Source organism: Daphnia magna, linkage group LG10 (genome assembly GCF_020631705.1).
Source record: "Daphnia magna isolate NIES linkage group LG10, ASM2063170v1.1, whole genome shotgun sequence".
In the NCBI taxonomy this organism is placed as follows: Eukaryota; Metazoa; Arthropoda; class Branchiopoda; order Diplostraca; family Daphniidae; genus Daphnia; species Daphnia magna.
Window position 1 is genome coordinate 3,117,144 of NC_059191.1, and position 12,172 is coordinate 3,129,315.

Here is a 12,172-nt window from a genome sequence, read left to right on the forward strand (position 1 = left end):
TCGCTTTAAGCATTTTTTTCAAATTTTGGACAAAACAACAACAAGCCCGAGGCATGGTGATTTGCAAAAATGGTTGGGAGCTCCGGAAAAACACATGTCAGCAAGAATCGCACTACTAGACCAATAAGGTTACAAAAATTTAACATCAACTAACCTAGAGTGACAACCGCCAGTCCTGGAAAGACTTGGTTGATGTTTGCCAGTTTCTAAACTAAGCCGAAGTGATGGTTATTGGAATCAGGTGTGACAAAAACTTTATCATTTTGCTGGATTCCACACGGCCTGAGTGTTAACGTTATGTGCCGAAATAGCTCAGTTGGGAGAGCGTTAGACTGAAGATCTAAAGGTCCCTGGTTCGATCCCGGGTTTCGGCAACCAACGGCTGACAACATCCCATATGGTCTAGTGGCTAGGATACCTGGCTTTCACCCAGGAGGCTCGGGTTCGATTCCCGGTATGGGAACAGTTAGAATTGTTCATTGTTACAATGTCATATTTTTGTTGCTTGTGTAACGAAACGCCAAGCGAAGCCCCTTCTTGCCCCTTTTATTTTTGCTTAAATAAACTAAGACCTTATTTCTTAAACTCTCCTTAACTTAATACCCCACTAGTTGACCTAGTTATTAGACTTTCTAGAAAATATAACAAGCGGAGAGAACAAGTCTCGGCACGCCCGTTATAAATAGAAACTTTTATGATTTGTCCAAAGCCGCCCAAAACGGCCTTAACCTGCCGTAGCTAAAAATAGATATATTTTTGTCTGTTGGGAATTGCCCGAAACGGCCCGAAACTGCCCGGCCTATTTTTAACAATCGTCCAAATTCGCCCGATACCGCTTGAATTTGTCCGCCTATACCTCTTCGTGACGTCCAAATTCGCCCGATACCACCCGATTTTGTCCGCCTATACCTTAACATTGTCCCGTATGTCCCCCACGGGATGATGACTAACATATAAAAAGCCACCGTAAACTCCCAAAAGGCAGTCAGATCTACTCTGTCTGCTCCGTGTGCCAACTTAGGCCTCTGCAGCTCTCCCGCCGAGCCCGCTACCGTAACTCTTGCAAGCCGCAGAATAAGTACCCTTTAAGTAATCACTAAGTAGCTGATTGACTATTACTTTATTACGTCTATGCCTTGAAGTTAGTACCCATTGGTAACCTTAAAGTGTCATGAGTCTTCTTCCCTCAATTTACGAGCTTGTTTAATTATTCTACGGCAACCTGTCGCAAATGGGTTTATAATACACGGCTTTTTATTTATTGCGTGCGTGTTGTTTTATGCTTGCTAAGTATACAAGACATTGTGAGTAAAGACGCCGCATTAAATTAAACTTTTCCGTATTGGAGACAACATGACAACGTCATGTACTCCTTTACACTTGGTTGAATCAAAAATAGAAAAATTCTCTTCTTTGGCAAGTTATCGATAATCAGTAATCGGTGTACAGTCTTAGACGGAGATTTGACGAAAAATTGCCGTCACTGTTTGAGTTTCAGTTTGAGAACACTTTTGCGGCTTTATTGCAGCCAGAAGCCATAACTATTTAAATAGTTCACTAATGGGTGAACAACTTGAGTGGGTGAAACGGCTGGAGATGCAGGGTATCGATCCCCGTACTTCTCGCATGCTAAGCGAGCGCTCTACCATCTGAGCTACATCACCGAATACAACGCTCACTGTGGGCTCATCCGGGAATTGAACCCGGGACCTCTCGCACCCTAAGCGAGAATCATACTACTAGACCAATGAGCCGCACACAAACATACCACTTTAACAAATTGGAAGAAGAAAACCCCCAGTCCTGATGAGGCTTGATGAATGTTTCAAACTTTGTAAACTATGCTGAGGTAGTAAGTGAAGGGTCGGTCACTGCCATCGAGTGTACACAAAACCTACCCATGCTGGAGGAAATAGATTAAAGAAAGGGGTGTGACAACAAAGACAATTATTTGACAGCGGTAAACGAGCGAAAAGAACAAAGTTATGACACAAAAACAACAAGCCCGAGGCATGGTGATTTGCAAAAATGGTTGGGAGCTCCGGAAAAACACATGTCAACAAGAATCGCACTACTAGACCAATAAGGTTACAAAAATTTAACATCAACTAACCTAGAGTGACAACCGCCAGTCCTGGAAAGACTTGGTTGATGTTTGCAAGTTTCTAAACTAAGCCGAAGTGATGGTTACCACCGTAAATTGCATTTGTTTGTTTTTGTTTTGTTTGTTAATATTATGATCCCCACCATTGCCAGATTTCGATTTTTTCCCCTTGCGAACGTCTGCATCCGACAGCCTAATTGTTTTGCTTTATTTTGTTTGAATGCCCTAAATAGCTGATACAATGAGCCAATAAAAGATAATTTTAATAAAAAAAAAAAAAAGATCTAAAGGTCCCTGGATCGATCCCGGGTTTCGGCAACCAACGGCTGATAACATCCGATATGGTCTAGTGGCTACTTTATGGAGGGGTTTCCGGAAGGGGAATAAACATGTATGGGGTGGGTGCATTTAAAAATATTACTAAAATTACATAAATAAAATTAATGGGAAAGAATCTACTAATCTACTGGGTAGGGAGTTACTACGGGAAGAGGGGGGTTATCCTCAGCTTCGGGGTTTGGTGCACCATGATGGAAATGGGCACACACCATATCCATTGATCCCTGGATCGCTGCCAATCGGGCCTTGAATCGGAAGGCCCCCCAGGATCTTCCGTTGATTCCAAGAATCGAACGGATTTCGTCGTTCCTGGGGTACCATGATCCAAGAGACCCGACAACCAGGGGGAGAATCCTCCCATGCGAAGAATATTTATCATATTTCCGCTGGTAGGCATTCTCCATACTCCCTGGTTGGTCATAGCAGACCACGACGTCGACCATCACCCGGGAACCGGATAGTTGAAATTCAACATCTGGTCTTAACCTTTGCCCGGGGATGGCATTGTTGATCGTGACGTCGTGTCCCTGCTTGACTAGCAGCGACTCCAAGAGATCTTGGATGGTGTTGTGCCTCTTGGTGGCGAGCTGGAGACCTTCTTCACAGTGGTTAAGCACATGAAACCCGGTCTCGTTTTCCTTTCCGCATCGGCGGCAACTCGTGTCTTGCTCCTGTGAGCAAAACCACGAGTGCCCCCGAAGAGGAAGGATGTCGAGCCGGGCCCTGTGAAGATATCTCCAGTCTCGGAAGGAGAGGGGCGTACGGCAGGATACCAGGCGAGCCATGTCTTTCGACTTGTCTTCCAGGGAGAGGCCAGTGGCAACTACTCCCTGGTGGCTCTTGTCGGAAATTAGGTCCCTGGTATAGCGCTGCCGAGCTACTTTCCGAAGTCCGCGGACTGCCTTGACTGGGCTTACGGAGACGTCATCGGCGACAATTCTTAGATTTTCGTCGCCGGATACATTAATCCGCACTCCCAGTCGTTTGGCAGCTTGGCGGGCAAGAGTCCAAAGATTGGACCCTGCCTCCGCGTACCTCAGTCTGTAGAGCCCCCATCCACGGATCCCGAAAGATATTCCCCAACTGGCAACACTCCTGGAAGCTCGTTTCTGAACCCTCGCCGGATGGTGTCATGGAGCTGCTCTCGGCATATGTTCCTCACTGTAGGGTCTCTACAAGTGAGGAGCTGAGCAGCCCTGGCGATGGTCCAGATATCGGCATCATCAGTGAGGCGGCATGTTCCTGGGCCCCCAACCCGCCGGTCCGCGTAGAAAAACGGGACCGTTGCGTGATTGGGAAGGTTGCAAATAAGGCCTAGAAACTTCCTACACTCAGTGTCCAGTTGGGTAAGGCAGTCTTTCAGGACCCGACCCGAAGTGAGGTGATGGGAAAGGGAGGGAAGAAGGTGGCTACGGAAGATTTCAAGTTTTTGCCATGGTGCGAGGTGGGAGGCGGCAATCTTGTCAAGGTTAGGGATAAGGTCAGTGGGAGGACGTAACCGCAATTTCCCGCCGATCGGTGTACCAAGATATGTCTCTTGGTCGTCTGGTCCCAAGCACCGAATGGGTTGAGTACCGATTCGGCACAGAGCCTCAGCCGGCTTGCCTTTGTCAATGACCAAGCAAGCACAATTCCCGGCGTTGAATTGCAGCCCTAAGGTGTCAGCGGTGAGGGATAACATGTCTAAAAAATTTTGGAGCTCGTCAGGAGAATTTGTAACCACGGCAATGTCGTCAGCATATGCCGTGGTCTTGACGAGTGAGCGAAATAATAAAAATCCGGGGTTGATATTGGACTTTCCGGCCCTGACGAGGGGCTCGGAAGCCAGATTAAAAATAGGGGCGCTAAGAGCGTCACCCTGACGAACACCTGCTGTTGGGGAAACACGAACAGATTCTTTCTGAACGGCAAAATCCATCCGATTCCCCGAGTAAATGTCCGCCAGGATGCGCCGGAGGTCGTCTGGTATCGGAAGAGAAGCAAACAGCTCTCCAAGAACGGCGTGAGGAACAGAACCAAACGCATTGCACATGTCTAGCCATGCTATAGACACATGCCTACGTTTGGTCCTTGTCTCCTCGACAACGGTCTGCAAGAGCTGTGTGTGCTCCTGGATACCATGGACCCCCGGGAGGAAACCTTTTTGCTCGGGAGATAACCAGCCAAGATCTGAGGCGATCTCTGTGAGTCTCTGGCTGATTACTCCCGAGAACAGTTTGTAGATGGTCGGAAGAAGGGAAATTGGCCTAAAGTTGGAATAATCGCTAGTGTCCCCTTTTTTAAAGATGGGGACTGTTCGCGATATTTTCCAACAGTTAGGAATTCCAATCTTCCAAACTATTCTACAAACTGTTTCCAGCAAGATGCAGTCGGGGTCGAGGGCTCTTAGATGTCGATATTCTAGGCCATCGACCCCTGGTGATGTATTTGTAGCCCGGCGAAGTTTAGCCTCAAGCTCTTTTTGGCTAGGCGCACGATTGAGGAAGTCCATCTGGTCCCTTGATGGATGGGACCAGTCGCAGGTGTCGTAGAGTACCCTCGCACTCTGGCACTGCTGCGAAGGTAGACTCGAGCGGTGGTAAGTCCTCTCGAGGTATTCCTCCGCAGCTTCAACAGTGCCATCGTACGAGGGTGAACGATCTCCGAGCACCTCTCGAACGGCTCTTCTTGGGTAGATATTGAAAAGCCGTTGAATCTTCCTCGCTTCGTAGGCCTTGAGCTTGATCTGTCGCCGGGCTCTCTGCATCTGCCGGGTTTGGTTTCTTTTTCTACCATTAGGGTTTCCTCGGGGTTTTTCAGGGCTAGGGTTTTCTAAAATCTGTGCTTTGGGAGCCAGTCAGCAGTGCAACGTTCGAGGACGCCTTCAAGATCAAGAAGAGTCTCGCAGCTCAGAAAAGCAGGTACCCAGAGACAAGCGAAATCGCCGCCTCTTTGGCTTTGCTCTTCTGAGCTGTCTTGGCTGCATCCTCGAACATTTTGCTGACTGGGGAAAAAGGGTTGGGTCTCTTGAGGGGGATCGGGTTGGGGCCCTTCCGGAACTACAGGTGGTGGATAAGAAATTTCTTGTAGAGGGAGTTCGTAGAGCCAACTAAAATTTTGTGTATTAAAAGATGCGGTGAACTCCCTCTCAAGAATTAAAATGGGGCTTTGGGTAAAATTTGCTGGAGATTGGGCATTACCAGGCCCCTCCTCTTCGATTGCCGGCATTCCCATCACGGATAACTCTTGACGCTCATCTTCTGTGACAGCGATCTCCTCTTGGAAGGTCGCTACCACAGAAGAATCCCGAACAGAGGTATCCGCGTTGAAAAACCGTGGCGACCGGATGGAGGGTGATTGCTGTGGTGCTGAGTGCAATCTCTGGTAATGCCCTTTTAGTGTAGGGCCATCTCCAGCAAATCCACACACTCCGCATTCCCAATATTTAACTAATCGGAGTGTGTGGGCTGTCTCTAGGTGTCTGTGGATACTACCCATGGCTCTGGTGTTAGTTGCCAAGGTAGTCCACTCACACCTAGGACACTTCGTGGGTTTCCCAGGGTATTTTAAAATTATTTTGTCCCCTTCAATTCTGGAAGGGGAAAACGTGGGGAGAGAAGAGTGAGCGGGATTAGGAGACCCCTGCAGAACCATCCATTGCAGATGCAATGGTTAGTTCGAGGGATTGGCGGAGAATACTGGAGGAAAGGGACTCAGTACAAGGTCTTGCATGTCTGCCGGCTGAAATAAACGAATTAAATTCCTTTTTACAGCCAAGGCAGACATACTGGGTGGTGTACTGAAACCCTCTCCTAGAATGTCTTTCCTTTATGTGTGTCTCCGCCAATTGTCTCTTGCGATCCCCAGACCAGGGACCGCTACCTCGCTCACCTTGACAGGATTTCTCCCCACATTTTAAAATGTTTGGCAGAGGAACTGGGATTTTAATGATTGTCCCATGGAGTCTTACTCTAGTAGAATTTCTACTAGATGCTCCTTCCTCTGCCATTGCTACCCTGGGCCCACTTACATATAAGAGTGTAAAACAGAAATTCTTAGGAAGTAAAAACAAAAAATGAAATAAAATTCGGAAAAATATAGGGAGAAAAATTTAAAGATCAATTAAAAATATGAAGAAAAATATTTTTTTATAGGATTTTAGAGGATTAAAAAATAAATAAATAAATAATAAGGGAAATGGGAAAAAAAAATTAAAAGAACGGAAAATGAGATGAAAAATGAATATAAATAAACAAGTAGAATGGAATATTAAAATTACAGAAAAAATAGTATTGAATAAAAGCAAAATATTTGTTTTTGTAAAAACAGAAGAGTTTCTCGGATGAAGTTAGATAAAAGAGAAAAACAATATAACGAGCTAAAACATAACATCAATAAAAACCCAGAGCCCTTTGAAAACACGTCTGCTCTCGACAAAGTCTAGCAGAAGGATCTGACCCATATGGTCTAGTGGCTAGTTTATGGAGGGGTTTCCGGAAGGGGAATAAACATGTATGGGGTGGGTGCATTTAAAAATATTACTAAAATTACATAAATAAAATAAATGGTTAAGAATCTACTAATCTACTGGGTATAGAGTTACTACGGGAAGAGGGGGGTTATCCTCAGCTTCGGGGTTTGGTGCACCATGATGGAAATGGGCACACACCATATCCATTGATCCCTGGATCGCTGCCAATCGGGCCTTGAATCGGAAGGCCCCCCAGGATCTTCCGTTGATTCCAAGAATCGAACGGATTTCGTCGTTCCTGGGGTACCATGATCCAAGAGACCCGACAACCAGGGGGAGAATCCTCCCATGCGAAGAATATTTATCATATTTCCGCTGGTAGGCATTCTCCATACTCCCTGGTTGGTCATAGCAGACCACGACGTCGACCATCACCCGGGAACCGGATAGTTGAAATTCAACATCTGGTCTTAACCTTTGCCCGGGGATGGCATTGTTGATCGTGACGTCGTGTCCCTGCTTGACTAGCAGCGACTCCAAGAGATCTTGGATGGTGTTGTGCCTCTTGGTGGCGAGCTGGAGACCTTCTTCACAGTGGTTAAGCACATGAAACCCGGTCTCGTTTTCCTTTCCGCATCGGCGGCAACTCGTGTCTTGCTCCTGTGAGCAAAACCACGAGTGCCCCCGAAGAGGAAGGATGTCGAGCCGGGCCCTGTGAAGATATCTCCAGTCTCGGAAGGAGAGGGGCGTACGGCAGGATACCAGGCGAGCCATGTCTTTCGACTTGTCTTCCAGGGAGAGGCCAGTGGCAACTACTCCCTGGTGGCTCTTGTCGGAAATTAGGTCCCTGGTATAGCGCTGCCGAGCTACTTTCCGAAGTCCGCGGACTGCCTTGACTGGGCTTACGGAGACGTCATCGGCGACAATTCTTAGATTTTCGTCGCCGGATACATCAATCCGCACTCCCAGTCGTTTGGCAGCTTGGCGGGCAAGAGTCCAAAGATTGGACCCTGCCTCCGCGTACCTCAGTCTGTAGAGCCCCCATCCACGGATCCCGAAAGATATTCCCCAACTGGCAACACTCCTGGAAGCTCGTTTCTGAACCCTCGCCGGATGGTGTCATGGAGCTGCTCTCGGCATATGTTCCTCACTGTAGGGTCTCTACAAGTGAGGAGCTGAGCAGCCCTGGCGATGGTCCAGATATCGGCATCATCAGTGAGGCGGCATGTTCCTAGGCCCCCAACCCGCCGGTCCGCGTAGAAAAACGGGACCGTTGCGTGATTGGGAAGGTTGCAAATAAGGCCTAGAAACTTCCTACACTCAGTGTCCAGTTGGGTAAGGCAGTCTTTCAGGACCCGACCCGAAGTGAGGTGATGGGAAAGGGAGGGAAGAAGGTGGCTACGGAAGATTTCAAGTTTTTGCCATGGTGCGAGGTGGGAGGCGGCAATCTTGTCGAGGTTAGGGATAACGTCAGTTGGTGGTCGTAACCGCAATTTTCCTCCGATCGGTGTACCAAGATATGTTTCTTGGTCGTCTGGACCCAAGCACCGAATTAATTGATCACCCATTCGGCACTGGGCGTCAGACGGCTTGCCTTTGTCGAAGACCAGGCAAGCACACTTCCCGGCATTAAATTGCAGCCCCAAGGTGTTTGCGGTGAGGGTAAAAACGTTTAAAATGTTTTGGAGCTCGGAGGGAGAATTTGTAACCACGGCAATGTCGTCAGCATATACCGTGGTTTTCACGAGCGAGCCAAATAATAAAAATCCGGGGTTAATATTGGACTTTCCGGCCCTGACGAGGGGCTCGGAAGCCAGGTTAAAAATAGGGGAACTAAGAGCGTCACCCTGGCGAACACCTGCTGTCGGGAAAATGCGGATGGATTCTTTCCCAACGGCAAAATCCATCCGATTTTCCGAATATATGTCCACCAGGATGCGCCGGAGGTCTTCTGGTATTGGAAGTGATGTGAACAGCTCATTCAGAACGGCGTGAGGCACAGATCCAAACGCGTTGCACATGTCCAGCCATGCTATAGACATGTGCTTTCGTTTGGTCTTTGTCTCCTCGACAATCGTCTGTAAGAGCTGTGTATGTTCCTGAATACCATGGACCCCCGGGAGGAAACCCTTTTGCTCGGGAGATAACCAGCCAAGGTCTGAAGCGACTTGCGTTATTCTCTGGCTGATCACTCCCGAGAACAGTTTGTAAATGGTAGGAAGAAGGGATATTGGTCTAAAGTTGGAATAGTCGCTAGTGTCCCCTTTCTTGAAAATGGGGACAGTTCGCGATGTCTTCCAACAATTAGAAACCCCTAGCTTCCAAACCATTTTACAAACTGTTTCCAGCAGAATGCAGTTGGGGTCGATGGCTCTAAGATGACGGTATTCTAGGCCATCAACCCCTGGTGATGTGTTAGTAGCCCGGCGAAGCTTAGCTTCATGCTCTTGTTGGGTTGGCGGACGATTAAGGAAGTTAATCTGGTCCTCTGAAGGTTGGGACCAGTCGCAGGTGTCGTAGAGTTCCCTCGCACTTTGGCACTGCTGCGGAGATGGTCTCAATCGGTTGTAAGTCCTCTTGAGATATTCCTCCGCAGCTTGTACAGTACCATCGTCGGAAGGTGAACGGTCTTCGAGCACCTCTCGAACGGCTCTTCTTGGGTAAATTTTGAAGAGCCGCTAAATCTTCCTCGCCTCGTACGCCTTTTGCTTGATATGTCGCCGGGCCTTCTGCATCTGCCGGTTTTGGTTTCTTTTTCTTTTTTCAGGGTTTCCTCGGGGTTGTTCAGGGCTAGGGTCTTGTAAAATTTGTGCTTTAGGGAGCCAGTCAGCTGTGCAACGTTCGAGGACGTCGTCTAGGTCATGTAGAGTCTCACAGCTCAAGAAGGCAGGAACCCAGAGACTGACAAAATCGTCGTCTCTTTGGCTCTGCTCTTCTGAGTTGTTATGACTACGTCCTCGATTGCTTTGCTGACTGGGGACAAAGGTTAAGGTCTCGGGGTTAGGTGAAGGGTCTAAAATCTCTTGTAATAAAATTGTGGGGCTAGTATTTTCTTGTGGGGGGAGTTCATAAAGCCAACTAAAATTTTGTGTATTAAAAGAGGAGGCGAACTCCCTCCCAAGATCTAAAATTGGGCTAGCGGTAAAATTTGCTGGGGATAGGACATTACCAAGGGATTCCTCGATCGCTGGGATTTCCACCACGGATAGCTCATCCCGCTCGTCTTCTGTTGCAGTAACATCCTCTAGAGAGATCACTGCAGCAGAAGAGTCACGGTTGGAGCCATCCATACTGGATATCCCAGCAAATCGGATGGAAAGTGGAGGGTTGTTATTAGAATGTAACCTTTGGTAATGTCCTTTTAGTGTAGGGCCATCTCCAGCAAATCCACACACTCCGCATTCCCAATATTTAACTAGTCGGAGTGTGTGGGCTGTCTCTAGGTGTCTGTGGATACTACCCATGGCTCTGGTGTTAGTTGCCAAGGTAGTCCACTCACACCTAGGACACTTCGTGGGTTTACCAGGGTATTTTAAAATTATTTTGTCCCCTTCAATTCTGGAAGGGGAAAACGTGGGGAGAGAATAGTGAGCGGGATTAAGAGACCCCTGCGAACCATCCATTGCAGATGCAAAGGTTAGTTCGAGGGATTGGCGGAGAATACTGGAGGAAAGGGACTCAGTACAAGGTCTTGCATGTCTGCCGGCTGAAATAAACGAATTAAATTCCTTTTTACAGCCAAGGCAGACATACTGGGTGGTGTACTGAACCCCTCTCCTAGAATGTCTTTCTTTTATGTGTGTCTCCGCCAATTGTCTCTTGCGATCCCCAGACCAGGGACCGCTACCTCGCTCACCTTGACAGGATTTCTCCCCACATCTTAAAATGTTTGGCAGAGGAACTGGGATTTTAATTATTGTCCCATGGAGTCTTACTCTAGTAGCATTTCTACTAGATGCTCCTACCTCTGCCATTGCTACCCTGGAACCACTTACATGTGCAAGAATAAAACAGTAATTCTTATTGACTAAAACCAAAGAAGTAAAGCAAGAATCGGTAAAATATTGTTAGAAAAATAAAAAATAAACCATTAAAAATCTGAAGAGAAAAATCTTTATAAATATAGGGAGAAAGGATTCATAGAAATTTAAGAAAGAGGAAAAAAATAGCTAAATTGACGTTTTAAGTAATAAAAATTAAAAATAAAATAATTTTGTGAAGAATAAAAAAATTAAAACAGAAGAAATTGTGGAATAAAAAAAATTAAGTGAAGAATCAAAAATAAATATAAAATAAATTTAAACCGAAGAAATTGTGAAATAAAAAAAAAATTGTTAAGAATAAAAAAAATTTTAAAAACCGAAGAAAGTGTGGAATCAAATGAAAAAAAACAAGGATGAAAATAATTAATAAATAAATTCTATGGAGTATTAAAATTAAAGAAATATATGCATAAAAATTCAATATTTGTTTTGGTTCAAGCATAAGAATGTTTTTAAGGGATTTTTGGATGTCAATGGATAAAATGTAAAAATAATACAAGGAGCTAAAACACTTCATCAATAAAAACCGGAGCTCTTTAAAAACACGTCTGCTCTCCACAAAGTCTAGCAGAAGGACCCATTGGAACCCGAAGTCGAAGTGATGGTTATTGGAATCAGGTGTGACAAAAACTTTATCATTTTGCTGGATTCCACACGGCCTGAGTGTTAACGTAATGTGCCGAAATAGCTCAGTTGGGAGAGCGTTAGACTGAAGATCTAAAGGTCCCTGGTTCGATCCCGGGTTTCGGCAACCTACGGCTGATAACATCCCATATGGTCTAGTAGCTAGTTAATGGAGTGGTTTCCGGAAGGGGAATAAACATGTATGAGGTAGGTGCATTTTAAAATATTACTAAAATTACATAAATAAAATATGTGGGAAAGAATCTACTAATCTACTGGGTATGGAGTTTCTACGGGAAAACGGGGGATATCCTCAGCTTCGGGGTTTGGTGCACCATGATGGAAATGGGCACACACCATTTCCATTGATCCCTGGATCGCTGCCAATCGGGCTTTGAATCGGAAGGCACCCCAGGATCTTCCGTTGATTCCGAGAATCGAACGGATTTCGTCGTTCCTGGGGTACCATGATCCAAGAGACCCGACAACCAGGGGGAGAATCCTCCCATGCGAAGAATATTTATCATATTTCCGCTGGTAGGCATTCTCCATACTCCCTGGTTGGTCATAGCAGACCACGACGTCGACCATCACCCGGGAACCGGATAGTTG

At 46.5% G+C, this 12,172-nt stretch overlaps 4 non-coding genes across 4 annotated transcripts; 3 read left to right on the top strand and 1 right to left on the bottom strand.

Annotated features, from left to right (window-relative positions):
* The first annotated feature begins 301 nt into the window (after positions 1–301).
* Positions 302–374, top strand: Trnaf-gaa. The gene has a single exon. It is a non-coding gene; the product is annotated as a tRNA-Phe (tRNA).
* A 17-nt stretch (positions 375–391) lies between these two features.
* Positions 392–463, top strand: Trnae-uuc. Its single transcript has one exon. It is a non-coding gene; the product is annotated as a tRNA-Glu (tRNA).
* Positions 464–1,682: 1,219 nt separating this feature from the next.
* Positions 1,683–1,754, bottom strand: Trnap-agg. Its single transcript has one exon. It is a non-coding gene; the product is annotated as a tRNA-Pro (tRNA).
* Positions 1,755–11,614: 9,860 nt separating this feature from the next.
* On the top strand, positions 11,615–11,687 carry Trnaf-gaa. The gene has a single exon. It is a non-coding gene; the product is annotated as a tRNA-Phe (tRNA).
* The last annotated feature ends 485 nt before the right edge of the window (positions 11,688–12,172 follow it).